The sequence below is a fragment of the Macrobrachium nipponense genome, chromosome 36 (genome assembly GCF_015104395.2).
Source record: "Macrobrachium nipponense isolate FS-2020 chromosome 36, ASM1510439v2, whole genome shotgun sequence".
In the NCBI taxonomy this organism is placed as follows: domain Eukaryota; kingdom Metazoa; phylum Arthropoda; class Malacostraca; order Decapoda; family Palaemonidae; genus Macrobrachium; species Macrobrachium nipponense.
The window spans coordinates 12,519,178-12,532,625 of NC_087220.1; positions in this window are offsets into that span (position 1 = coordinate 12,519,178).

Consider the following 13,448-nt stretch of genomic DNA (forward strand, 5'->3'; position numbering starts at 1 on the left):
ATATATTAATTCCGAGGTAGAGCGAATTAGATATTAAAGGACATTGTAGCTCGATATATGTATATGAATCACGGAAATGTGATATGACTTATATATATGTATATATCAACGCAATCCTGCTATTGCAGATTTCAATGATGATTCACATTTTAGCTTTGGGAATGGAATAACTTAAACTGGGAAATATACCAGCATCAGAATTGTTTCTGGAATAGACTTTTGGTGGAGGCACTTGTGTGCAAATGGTGACCAAGCTTAATGTACACCTCAGGTTGTCGTAACATGAGGCCCAGAAACTTTTTAGATTGTATCTTATTTATGATGTCGTGAGTTAAGTGAAGACCCGTGACCTCCTGGATCAAATTAAGTTTCTGGTTAAGTGTTACAGCGGCCGAGATGAGGATGCTGAAATTAATTTATGGAATCATAAGAACAAATAGGGTCGAAAATGAACTTATTAGGGCAAGAGTTTAGGTTATGGAAGTTTCGAAGAAAACTACAATGGTTTGCTCCTGTCATGCAGAGAGATCGTATATGTAAGACGGTTATGAGCATGGAGGATGAGGTATGAAGAAGAGGAAGGCCAAAGTTCAGATGGAAGGTCAAAAGGACATACAGGAGAAAGGTTTAATAATTAAGGTTCCATTGGGTAGAGAAGGCTTATATGAAACAGGCCCCCCATAGAGAAATAGGCAAAGCTAAAGACAAAGAAAAAGAAAACCTAAGTGTCATTGTTAATGGGATGTACCCACATATGTTAAAAAAATGGGTCTCTTGTCCGGAGCTACTTTGACCAGCTACCATTTCTTAAGCACAACTTGCCGATAATCCTGTCCTGAAAATTGAGTGCACCATTTCCCCCTCGACTTGGGTCTGCCTCGTACCTACAGCGGAATTGCCCGAAACCCAGTTGGCGGTAGAAACACAATAGTACTCTGTTGAATTGCAATGTATTGTATTCTTTATTGAATCATCCATGTAAGATCACTGAGAACCTTTCAATACATTTTATGCAGTTAAATTAACATTAACATAGAAGAATCATGATACTTGCAAAGCGTTATAAAATGCGAATAAATCTGGTCGACGTTTTCGCGCAAGGATTTTGATCTCCACCAAGTGGTGGCTGTGAGTTGCCTTGCTTATTCATTATATCGATACCAAGGGTTTATGTAACGTTGGAAATTGAAGTGTTCTTGATCCTAGTGAACGTAGGTTGAACTTTAGCATTAATTCAAGTGTCAATGTCAATTTTTCCTTGTGCCTTCGTAGTTGTTGTAACTTGGTGATTGGGCGGGAAAAGCGTCGTAGTGTTAGGATTGGTTTTACCAGGGTGTAGCCATGAGATTAGGGTTTATTTTTATAATAAAATTGTAAAATTGTCCGTGCATTATTCACCCGTCCTTGTGTAAGGGCTGGGTGCCGCCCCTTCAGGTGGGCCTCTATGCCAACGAGACCTGGCGAATCCGGTCATTTTCGTCGTTGAATAATTCACAACAAATACATTACTCTAAACTTTTATTTCTGGACATGAAAAGAAATATTTGTCACGATTCCATGATAAGCCCTGACAAAGACAGGCGGATGTGCAGGATGCAGTTTGTTATGAAGTTTGTATTTCGTTTTACATTCAACCTCACATCTTTATGGGTCTGTAGGATATTCCCTTCCCATCACCGACAAATATTTTGTAAAGTTATGAAAATGCACTTCAGCCTTTGCCTACTCATCCAGAATAGGAATGATTTCATCCTTTCATATTTGCTTGAATGAAGATGGAGTGTGTACGTAAATATTTACTTATGTAGGATATCGTTTTTTTTTTTAGCTGTGCATTTCGTTAGGTGATATAGAAAAACTATTTCTTTACTAAATCCAAAGACCGATATAACGAGGCATCAACCTCTGAACCCATCAATTTAAAACAAAACAAAAAGTCAAGACTTGCGGGAAAAGAGTTGATCCCCAAGTGCTTCTAAAATTATAGTTGAATATAATGACGACTGGTGTTCCCACCAGAATTCATAGTCATTAACGTGTAACAAAACACAATTATATTCAGATTGCCTGAATATGTATCAAAACGTCTGCTCATTAAGACTTGAAGCGTTGCTCCAATTCAGGCATTCATGTAAACATAACATCAAAAGAGAATCACGGAGAGGGAGTTGAAGGACAGTATCTCCTGCACACAGGTCAGATTTGTGTTGCACTAAATAAAATAAAAGAGAGAGATAATAGTTCACTGTCATAAATGTACTTACAAAAGGGTCCGAAGAATAATTTCATGTTGGTAGAATTTATGATGCATTGTTTTCATGGAATATATCGTCTCGCTTGACAGATTCATATGACTTAGAGGAAAGTAAAATTATTTTTCATCAGTAACTTTGTTTTTATTCCATTGTAGTTCAAAGGCTTCGGCATCTTTAAAAAAATTTAATAAAATAAAAACACTTTCCTTTACGAACACCCACACACATAATATTTGATATATATTAGGAAGTCAGTGCATACATTTCTACTTAATTATAAATACAATAACAAACGCATCGTATACTTTTTCTCACATGATTTACACGCATATGATAAGCCTCTAATTACAAGACATATGTCAGACTGTCCGTATATTTCCCTTCTTATCAAACTATGATCCATTAATACTTTGTCAACATGAATCGTTTTTAACCTATCTGTAGTAGATGAAATGGAATACTCTGCAGTATTCCACGTAAAGCCCATATTACTTATTACAGTGATAAAAATGCAACCTGTTTTAGGTCATTTGTCATTCCTTTACTAAAATACTGTTCTAAGGTGTGGATATCTGCGTCTGTCAGAGATTTTTCTCTTTTAGACAGAATGATCCGTGGTGGGAGACGTCTGTTTAACAGAGATCTTTTTTAATTCACATTTGATCCTTGAACCTCTTTTCTTGCTGAGTGGTCAGATTTGCTGAACAGGAGGGCCAATAATATTGACCTTGCTGTAATACTTATCAGTTTCGGTGATACAACATTCCTCACTCCGTTGGATTATAGAACAGTCTTCGTGCAATTTGAAACTGAAAAGTTCAAGCTAGGATGCAATACGTTAGAACCAAAATACAATGCCCTCGTATTTTCCTTGCCAGTGGTTCATATGAACTGTGTTCGTGTTCTGAATAATAATAATAATAATAATAATAATAATAATAATAATAATAATAATAATAATAATAATAATAATAATAATAATAATAATAATAAGTTAGTGTAGAGGTACTCACGTGGATCTCACGTCTTCAATTGAGGACAGCATGATCAAGATATAATCTAAATAATTCCTGCGCTTTGTGTTCCAGCAACCACCAGTTTTCAGTAAGTCTTCTTCATTTCTCCATCAATATTTCCACCTCCGTGTTAATTCAGAAACAAACTCCTTCAACATCCCTGGAGATCACGCAAAGCTTAAAATGGAATCCAAGTCAATAAACATGATGGATTTCCAAGGCTTTAGAGCTTGCAACATTAACGATGCGAGTGATGTAAAAACATCTACGGCGCTGCTGTTATCCTTTTCAGTTCATTTACCTGTTGGAGTTGCTCTGAATTTTGCATTTCGGAGGCTTTTCCTCAGATGGGAGCTACAGTATCGTTTTCTAAGTGTTGGCTATCTTTTAACAAATAACGTTAAGTATAAGGTCTAAATATATTATATATATATATATATATATATATATATATATATATATAAATATATATATATATATATATATATATATATATATATATTATATATATATATATATATAGATAGAGAGAGAGAGAGAGAGAGAGAGAGAGAGGAGAGAGAGAGAGAGAGAGAGAGAGAGAGAGTGGGGGACGGTAGGCAGGTTCGGTAGGGGTGAGTATCCAAATAATAAATTTAAATTTAGGTTTTAATATCTTTTTACTAAGCTCTTCAACGGGATCCTTTTACTATTATTTAGGCATATTCATTTGACCAAAAATATCTGAGTACAGCACAGAAGTTCTAGTCACCGAAATTACAAAACTTTCTAGTTACATTCAATCCGTATGATGGCAAATCGTACTGTGATATTCGAAATGAAACTAAGTCAATATGAATGATTATAAAATCTATTATTTTACGATTTTTTCTATTGCCTATTCTGAAACATAGCTTACATCCCATTACCCCAAGAAGGAACCCCCAACCATTTCTGTCTTCCTCTCTCTCTCAGTCTCTCTTCCTCTCTCTCATCTCTTTCTCTCTCTTTGCATCAGTCACTCTGTACGCCTTTCGTCTATGTCTGTTTGTCAGATGGCAGCACCAATATTGTAATATAAAGGTAACTGAAAACTAAAAATCTGTTCTTCTGCGTTCTTCGGCTTTTATTAAACTTGTTGGACGTTAGAGCCAGACGCAAATTCCATTGAACAGATGTTAAACCAAGTTACGTCATATCATATCTGGCTAAAACGCACTTTATAAAAATTAAAAGTATGTATATACTGATATACTTGCGTGTAATGAAGTAACACGTAGCTTAGTAGCAGAGTAGGTGTGGTCCATCTTGCCATAGTGAACAGCAAGAGAAGCAATTTTCCCGCCACTGCGTCTGGCTGTTCCATTCGCCACCCCGAAAAGGCAGCTTACATTCAACAATAATAACGATACCCTGATCGAATATTGACTGTGTAAATTGCATACATTAAATTATTAAAACACTTTTTCAGTTGCAAATGTACACCCATATATCCTTTTATTTACCTAAAACTTACACATAGCGTAACTATTTAAAGCCAGGGACGCAGTGTTGCCATGCGCGAGCACTACAGGTGGGTGGACAGATAGAAAAAAAAACAGAGTATAGTTAGATAATGCAGGAACCGGAGTGCGGTTTTTGGTGACAAACTAGCATATGGGCTGCAACATGAATGAAGCCCTTCTGTTAGAGTACCTACAATTTGAGGTACGCTCCTATAACTATAAATTTGTAATTGATATGTACTTTTGTTTTTAATGAGAATTCATATACTGTATTAATAATGTATGAACTATTTTATTACTATTTACAATCTAAGACTCTATAAAATAATACAGAATTTTAATTAATTTTGGATTTGTATACTTTTAAACATTTTCTTTATATTGGCTAATAGCCCCGACTCTATTCTATAATGCAACTATATAATTTTAGGTACTGAAGATGAAATCGGATGATTTTGAAACATGTTTACGGAAATATATATATATATATATATATATATATATATATATATATATATATACTATATATATATATATATATATATATATATATATATATATATATATATATATATATATATGAGAACACCACAAGGAAGTGAGAGGCAGAAAGATTAACAGTACCAAGTGCTTCTCCTATCTATTCAGGCATCGTAGGGGCATAAATGAAATGCAGTTAGAAAGAGGGTTACACGGTAAACAAAACGATAAAGAGTACCAGGTGGTTGTTGGTCAATATGGTAAAAATCAAAGACATAATTCAGGATAATCTAGGATCACACGATCACACACTAAAACCACAGATTTAACCATAAGAGATGTGAAAGCTTAGCCATACAAAATCCAAAATAATAAGTTAGTATAGAGGTTTTCCCGTGGATCACACGTCTTCAAATAAGGACAGCATAATCAAGATATCATCTATATAATTTCTGTGCTTTGTGTTCCAGCAAGTACCAGTTTTCAGTAACTCTTCTTCATTTGTCCATCAATATTTCCACCTCCGTGCCGTATATATTAAGCTGAATATATTAATTTTGTTACTGATATTTATCAACATTTTTTTTTATTATGACAGCATTGAGTTTAATCAAGCCAAGACTTAAATTTGGACCACTTCCATTATTTGACTTGATAAAACAATATTCAGTGATATCACTTTTAACTGTGTCGCTACACTAAAGGTATCAATCCGCCATCGATTTTCATGAAAATAATTTGGGATGTCAAAAATCGTGATTTTTTGGCAGTGAACAGCACCACAACTCAAGAGTCACGTGTGAAAGTATCGTACAAATCGTGCAATAAATAACGAAGTTATTGCATTTTTTGTGGTTGAGGCATATGGCACTACACGGGTCGTCATGGCGATGCAGTGCCATGTATGCAGTACTCACGATAAACCGTGATAAGTTCCAGTGATAAGTTCCAGTGATATATTTACCATGCCAAAATCCAAAAGACAAATTCTACGTCAGTATAGAGAAAAGATTGCCTTTGCAAGACGATGTAAATGGCAAAGTAGGCATAGTAACATTCAAGATGGAGCAGCCCATGTTGGAGGAGGCGAACGAGGCCACCATGTGATCTAGCAACATGCGGGTGATATCGCTAAACCTTCGGTGTCAAATGAACAATTATCAGGGATGATGCATGATGGCGAAATAGTAATGGAGGAAGATATAGATGTAGCAGCTTCAGCTTCATCTTCAACTAATGAACCTGTGGCTTCATCAAAACAGGAAACAACAAGAACAACTTCCTCCACTGAAGAGGCCGCATTCCACCCCCACTTATAGGGGCAAAGCTGATGTCGATAGTTGAGAAAGATAAGGGAGAGCAGTTGGAAGAATATGATGACGTCAGTTTGATAAGTAAAACGCAGCTAGAAGCTATAGCGAGTGTTTTGAAGTGCCCAAAATGAAAATGTAAACCTAACATAAAAATTGTTCCTGGTAAGGACAGATGGGGTACCACATTATGACGTGGTCTGCAATGATTGTAAGAGTGTTTTGTGCCACGCACCCCCAAAAGCATATGGGGATGTGAAATCGCATCAAAAATTATTTCAGAATAACTTGCGAGAGGTGTTTCATTCACTGGATAATGGAATTGGACGCTCAGGCCTAAGAAGAATGTCAGGTTTCGTTGGTGGCCCTCCTCTGACTGCTGGAGCATTTTCAAGAAAGTTATTTTTTGTATAAAAAGATGAAAATGCATGTGAAGAAGATGCAAGGAAAGGCCCATAGATTTGTGAGGGATTTTTATATAGATCAACTTGGAGCTCAACTTGATGAAAATGGTATGATAAACATTGATATTTCATCGGATGGTACCTGGCTCACTCGTGGCCATCGATCATATATAGGTGTTAGGTTTGTAATAGAAGTGTTTACGGACAGTGATTGATTTTGAAGTACTTAGTAATTATTGTGGTAAATGTTCTGAAAATAAACGTCATAAATGTAATAAAAACTTTGAAGGAAAATCTGGCAGTATGGAAGCAGAAGAGGCAGTGAGGATGTTGTCTCGATCTGAAACATTTGGTTTCCGTTATGTAATGTTAGTAGGTGACGGGGACTCGAGTGCCTATAAAGCTATTTGTGGAATGAATAATGAAGATGGCCCTTATAGAAATGTAAAAGTGAAGAAAGAAGAGTGCATAAATCACGCTGAAAAAAGGAAGGGATATCGTTTGATGAAAACGAAACAAGACTTGAGTGAAATAACCACAACCAAGACTGCAAAGCTTAGAAAGAAAAGCTTTCTTTCAGGAAAAATCATGCTAACGCAAAAACTTATAAAATGTATTCAGTATTGTAACTGAAGTACATTGCGAAGTAACACAAGTACAAGTGTTGAAACAATGAGAAAAGCAATTTGTGCTACGTATTTCTGGTCATAACCTCTGTCCTGTTGGCACGGATTCCTGGTGATTTTTTAATAAAGCCAAAGCTTGTGGAGAAAATACACCATCTCATGATAAAAAAAAATGATCTGTCAAAAATACCTTTGGATTTGCGTACCCACATACGACAAGTATTCGCTGAACGTGAAGTTTCGTATAGTCAATTGAAAGACGATGCATCTAAATCCCATTCAAAATATTTATAGTATACATTTATTAGTTCACCTTACAATCGATATTTTCTAAACATTTAAAAAAAAAAATTCAAATATAGAATTACATTTTCATTTCATGATTTTATAAAAGTTTAGTGACCATGCAAGAAGTTTGTTTTAATATGTAACGTCAAGATATGAAGTACAGATACCAAAATCATTTTGAATAACGAAAATTGATGAATATCTTTCAATAAATAGGTTTATTTTTTTTATTCAGGGTAACAAATAATATTCCTTTGATCACGCAATGAAGTGATCTATTTTTAATCCAGTTGATGCAACATCAAGAGTGCATCGGTTTCTTAATTTTTTAAGGATATATAATCCAGCTTTGATGAAAGAGATGTACGAAAAGCCAGCAATCATTTTCTCGGAATTTTCAAAGCCACTGGTGGGATTTGGCAGGGATTATTTTGTTGATTCATATGAAACGAAATCCTCTTATATTTATCTGTCTATACATCGATTTATCCCTGGTGTTCCTCATTTCAAAACTGTTATGATATTTGCAGATATATAGTGTTTTAGTTGATAACAGGTTTAGCTTAATTTTTTTGTATTTTCTGTTTAATAAAGGAGACATAAAACAGTAAAGAGAAAAGTAAATGGAATAAGGAATTAAATATATGTTAAATCTCTTAAAAGTGAAAGAAAAAAGGATCTCTAAAGATATGAATGTTTATGGCTGTGCATGTATACGGTCATAATTCTGTCAAAAATAATATTTTCTAGTGAAGGCTCAAATTGATTGACATGGGCCACCCTTGTAAGGTTTTAAAAAAAATAGCAGACTCGTTTCTCACTGCAATAAATAAACAGGCAAAGAGGTAGATAAATAAATAAATAAAGATACGAAAAACATATAACCCCTACCTGGGAGGTAATATGACCATAAGACTCCAGCACTAACCATGTCAAACGTCCAGACAGAGTAACTCCGTAAAATAATCTTAATTTTATATTTCTGGACAGCCACTTGGTAGTTTTCCTATTATTAGACGAAATAATATTTTTCTCTAAATGTTTTACACATTTGAATGCTCTGGAAGTTGAATACTAACAATTTTGACAGTGTGCAGTTCCCTGTTTGAAATTATAGATTTTGCCTCTATTTAACATGCCATTAATTTAATAGTAAAGAAAATGGAATGAACTCTTTTCAGAACTGAAATATCTTGACTATTTTGTGATGATTTGCTCCACGAATCAAATTCCTTGGCTTCATTGTCATAACAAAGTCTGCGTGCCAAGCAATACTGGAGGTTGCCTAGATTTCCCTTTAACTAATATTTCCTTAAAACTCTTTCGTGATGATCAAATGCGTGATATAATTTTTCAGCAACATCGAAAAGACAGTTGCTCTTTTTTGTTTTTTAAATTATCCAAATGAATGATTTACGAGGAATCAGTGCAATTTTATCAAGTAGCTAACACTCTTGTCTGAAATCCTCAACATGATAAATATGTACTTTTAAAATACAGAAAGTTAAGTAAGTATATTAAAAATCTTGAGTAGCCTTCCTTGCTGTGCTAAGGGTTGTAATCGTGAGGGATACACCAAGCCTGTTTATCACTTGAAAACATTACCTGTTTATGGGGTTCCCTAGGGGGAGGAGCCCGTGCTGGCATATGACAGGCATAATTATTTTGTACTCTGCCTGCTATTCCATCTCTCTTGCTAAAAGTGTGATAACTTCCGAAGTTAATTGACAGTGAGCAAACAAGCAGAATCACCACCAAAATAGCTGAAAAAGAAACAGCGCTCTTTCATCCACCTTTTCCAGGAGGAGTGAGAAAGAGACTTTCCAAGCGGCTCTAAATCTCATGAAGTAGCGTAGTTGTCGCTCCGAGTCACCTAAATCCTGCAACTGGGGAAAACTCTCCCGGAATTTCAACTCTCTGAGAAATATCTAGTGTATCCTTTTTTGGAGGTGGGATATGATCTATATCGTGTGATTTTTTTTCTTTTATTTATTTCCAGTATTTTGTTAATTGTCAGTGTTTCTTTATGCGTTTGACAGAACTGATAGCGAGAATATAAAAGTGAACGATTATTTTTATTTTATTATTACCATCTAGTAAATAATTCAATATTTGCTGTTAATCGTATAAATTACAAAGTCATTTTGTATTATCAAATCCGGCAGTTAACAAATATTAATTTTCCAATAATAGAAAGAACAACAGGTAAGGAAATGAAAGATGAAATACCTTTAAACGTCGTCTGTAACGTCTGATATATACGACCAAGTGATGGTTGGGCGAGGAAGCGCTGATACACGTAGAGAGAGAGAGAGAGAGAGAGAGAGAGAGAGAGAGTACTTCTGATACAACGTAGAGATAGAGAGAAGAGGAGAGAGAGAAAGAGAGAGAGAGTACTTCTACTATATCTGAGATACTGTCCAACTTTGTAAATAAAGCAAGTTTCTTTTTAGAAAGTCGAAGTCAAATGTGACGCTACAAATAATTTACTCGGTTTCCCCTTCTCCGAATTTTGCTTGAAAATGTTCAAGCCAGCTTTATGAACATATATATATATATATATATATATATTATATATATATATATATATATATATATATATATATATATATATATATATATATATATATATATATATATATATATCTAATAAAAGGACCCATAAAAACACCAAAATGTAGAGAGAAAAGTACTATATTTCAGAGACTGCTGTCTCTCTCTTCAGGTATATGAATGAGAAAAGTTTACAGAAAAGGTGGTATTTATACCAAGAGATCCGTCCACAAGTAAGCCAATTTAGGTCACCCCCCGCTGATAATCTTCCTTTAATCTTCTTAAGCGTTGGTTGAATGAAGACTTCGTCGACGACATCTGAGATCCATGCCCCTTTTGAGATGTTCATTACCTGCTTCTCTTTTATTAAGGCCGATTCCATCATTTGACTCTTGTACCGGCAGTTGCTGCTATAAATTACACGTGACAAATTCCAGTTTATTCTATGGTTATGTTCATTTATATGGTTGAAATAGCCGAGTTCTGTTGTCCATACCTAACTGACTGTTTGTGTTGTATTAATCTCTGGGGAAGTGATTTCCCTGTAAATCCGAGTAAGATTGGTCACAGTCTTGGCATGGGATCTCATAGACCCCAGAGTCCTTTGGAGATGTCTTTTGTTGGACGTTAATCAGGGATTTGGCTAAGGTGTTTAGGTAGGTAATGCAAAAAGGGTTGGATTTGTTTCCCAAGTTGTGCGTTACTCTTTTAATCGTCTCCAGGTGAGGAATTTTTATTTTAGCTATCACGACATTACCATCAAGATAGGCATCGCTAGTAACCTATTCTTAAGAGCCTTACGAATTTGTTCCCCAGATTTCCTGGAAAAAGAATTTGAACTAATTCGCAAGCAACTTTTGTCTTTAAAGTATCCTGACCATATAATTGAGAAAGCAATTCAAAAAGCAAACGTAATTTTCTACCGACCCCCTAAAGACAAGACTAGAGCACACCAACAATAAAATAAAAATTCCTCACCTGGAGACGATTAAAAGAGTAACGCACACCCTTGGGAAATCCAACCCTTTTGCATTTACCTACCTAAACACCTTAGCCAAATCCCTGATTAACGTCCAACAAAAGACATCACCCAAGGACTCTGGGGTCTATGAGATCCCATGCCAAGACTGTGACCAATCTTACATCGGATTTACAGGGAAATCACTTCCCCAGAGATTAATACAACACAAACGGTCAGTTAGGTATGGACAACAGAACTCGGCTATTTTCAACCATATAAATGAACATAACCATAGAATAAACTGGAATTTGTCACGTGTAATTTATAGCAGCAACTGCCGGTACAAGAGTCAAATGATGGAATCGGCTTTAATAAAAGAGAAGCAGGTAATGAACATCTCAAAAGGGGCATGGATCTCAGATGTCGTCGACGAAGTCTTCATTCAACCAACGCTTAAGAAGATTAAAGGAAGATTATCAGCGGGGGTGACCTAAATTGGCTTACTTGTGGACGGATCTCTTGGTATAAATACCACCTTTTCTGTAAACTTTTCTCTCTACATTTTGGTGTTTTTATGGGCTCCTTTTATTAGATGGAATTCTGTTGTTACAGAACATTTTTACCTGTCATATATATATATATATATATATATATATATATATATATATATATATATATATATATATATATATATATATATATATATATATATATATATATGTATATATATATGTATATACAACATCTCAGAGATAAATGTCTGGCAGTGACTCGGTGAATATATATATATATATATATATATATATATATATATATATATATATATATATATATATATATATATATATATATATATATATATATATATATATATGTATATATAGTATATACAACATCTCAGAGATAAATGTCTGGCAGTGACTCGGTGAATTTGGAATGGGGTTTTCCAAACTAAAACGATTATATTTAAAATTTTGATAATATTTTGACCACCAATTCTGAAGCAAGTCCATAAAATATATCTATTGTAGGGAACTAGCGAATTAATGTTATTATCATTATGCAAAGAAAAGTCATAAACACATGAGTCAATAAAATGGGAGAATAAAGCCACAGTGGTATGTCTGTTTGATTTTGTTATCTAAAATATATAAAGCAGAAACTACTAAAACACATCAAACTATCACAGCATTCTTTTGTAATTGATGTTTAGACAAGTTATAAAATATAACAAAATTATAAATTTATTTCATTCCCAATTATCTCACATTTAGGTATTTGCGAGTAATGTAATTTGATACCAACAGAGTTGGTCAACCTAATTTAGGTCTTGAAGACTAAGACTGGTCTATCTATTCTTCTTTATCAATGCCTTGTAATTATGCTCATGCTGCAGACTGTGACAATCAACACTTTCCAAGAACATAAATCTCAAAACTCTTTGTTTGTCATGGTACCAAGTTTTCGCTTGTAAGCTCTGAGGAACTCAATGTATTTTTATGTTTTCTTGCCTGTTCTAGACCATTAGATAATAAATTATGTTTAATTTATTTAATTTTTTTGGTCCACCACAGTCCTCTAATTTGACTTGTCCCATGGTATTGCGACATCAATGAGTGATGCTTTCTTCTTGAATTCATCAATCAACGTCACGTCTGGTCTATTTGCACGTATCACCCTATCTGTTCTGATAGCAAAGTTCCGGAGGATCTTTGCCAGAGCGTTTCTTATCATTCCTTCAGGTTGGTGCTCATACCACTTATTACTGCAAGGTAGCTGGTGTTTCTTACACAGGCTCTAGTGGAGGGCTTTTGCCACTGAATGATGCCTCTTTTAGTACTAGTTCTGTGCAATTGCCAGACATTTACTTGCAATATGGTTTATGATCTTGTTTTTCATTTTGCATTTCCTGCATATGAGTGAGATGTTATTTTCATCTATCGTCCTTTGAACATATCCAGTTATTATGGCCTGATCTTTTACCGCTGTTATCTTCCTTCTGTTTCCTTCTTGAGCACTCCCCTCTGTAGCCATTGCCATGTTTCATCACTAGCCAGTTCTTTAGTCTGTA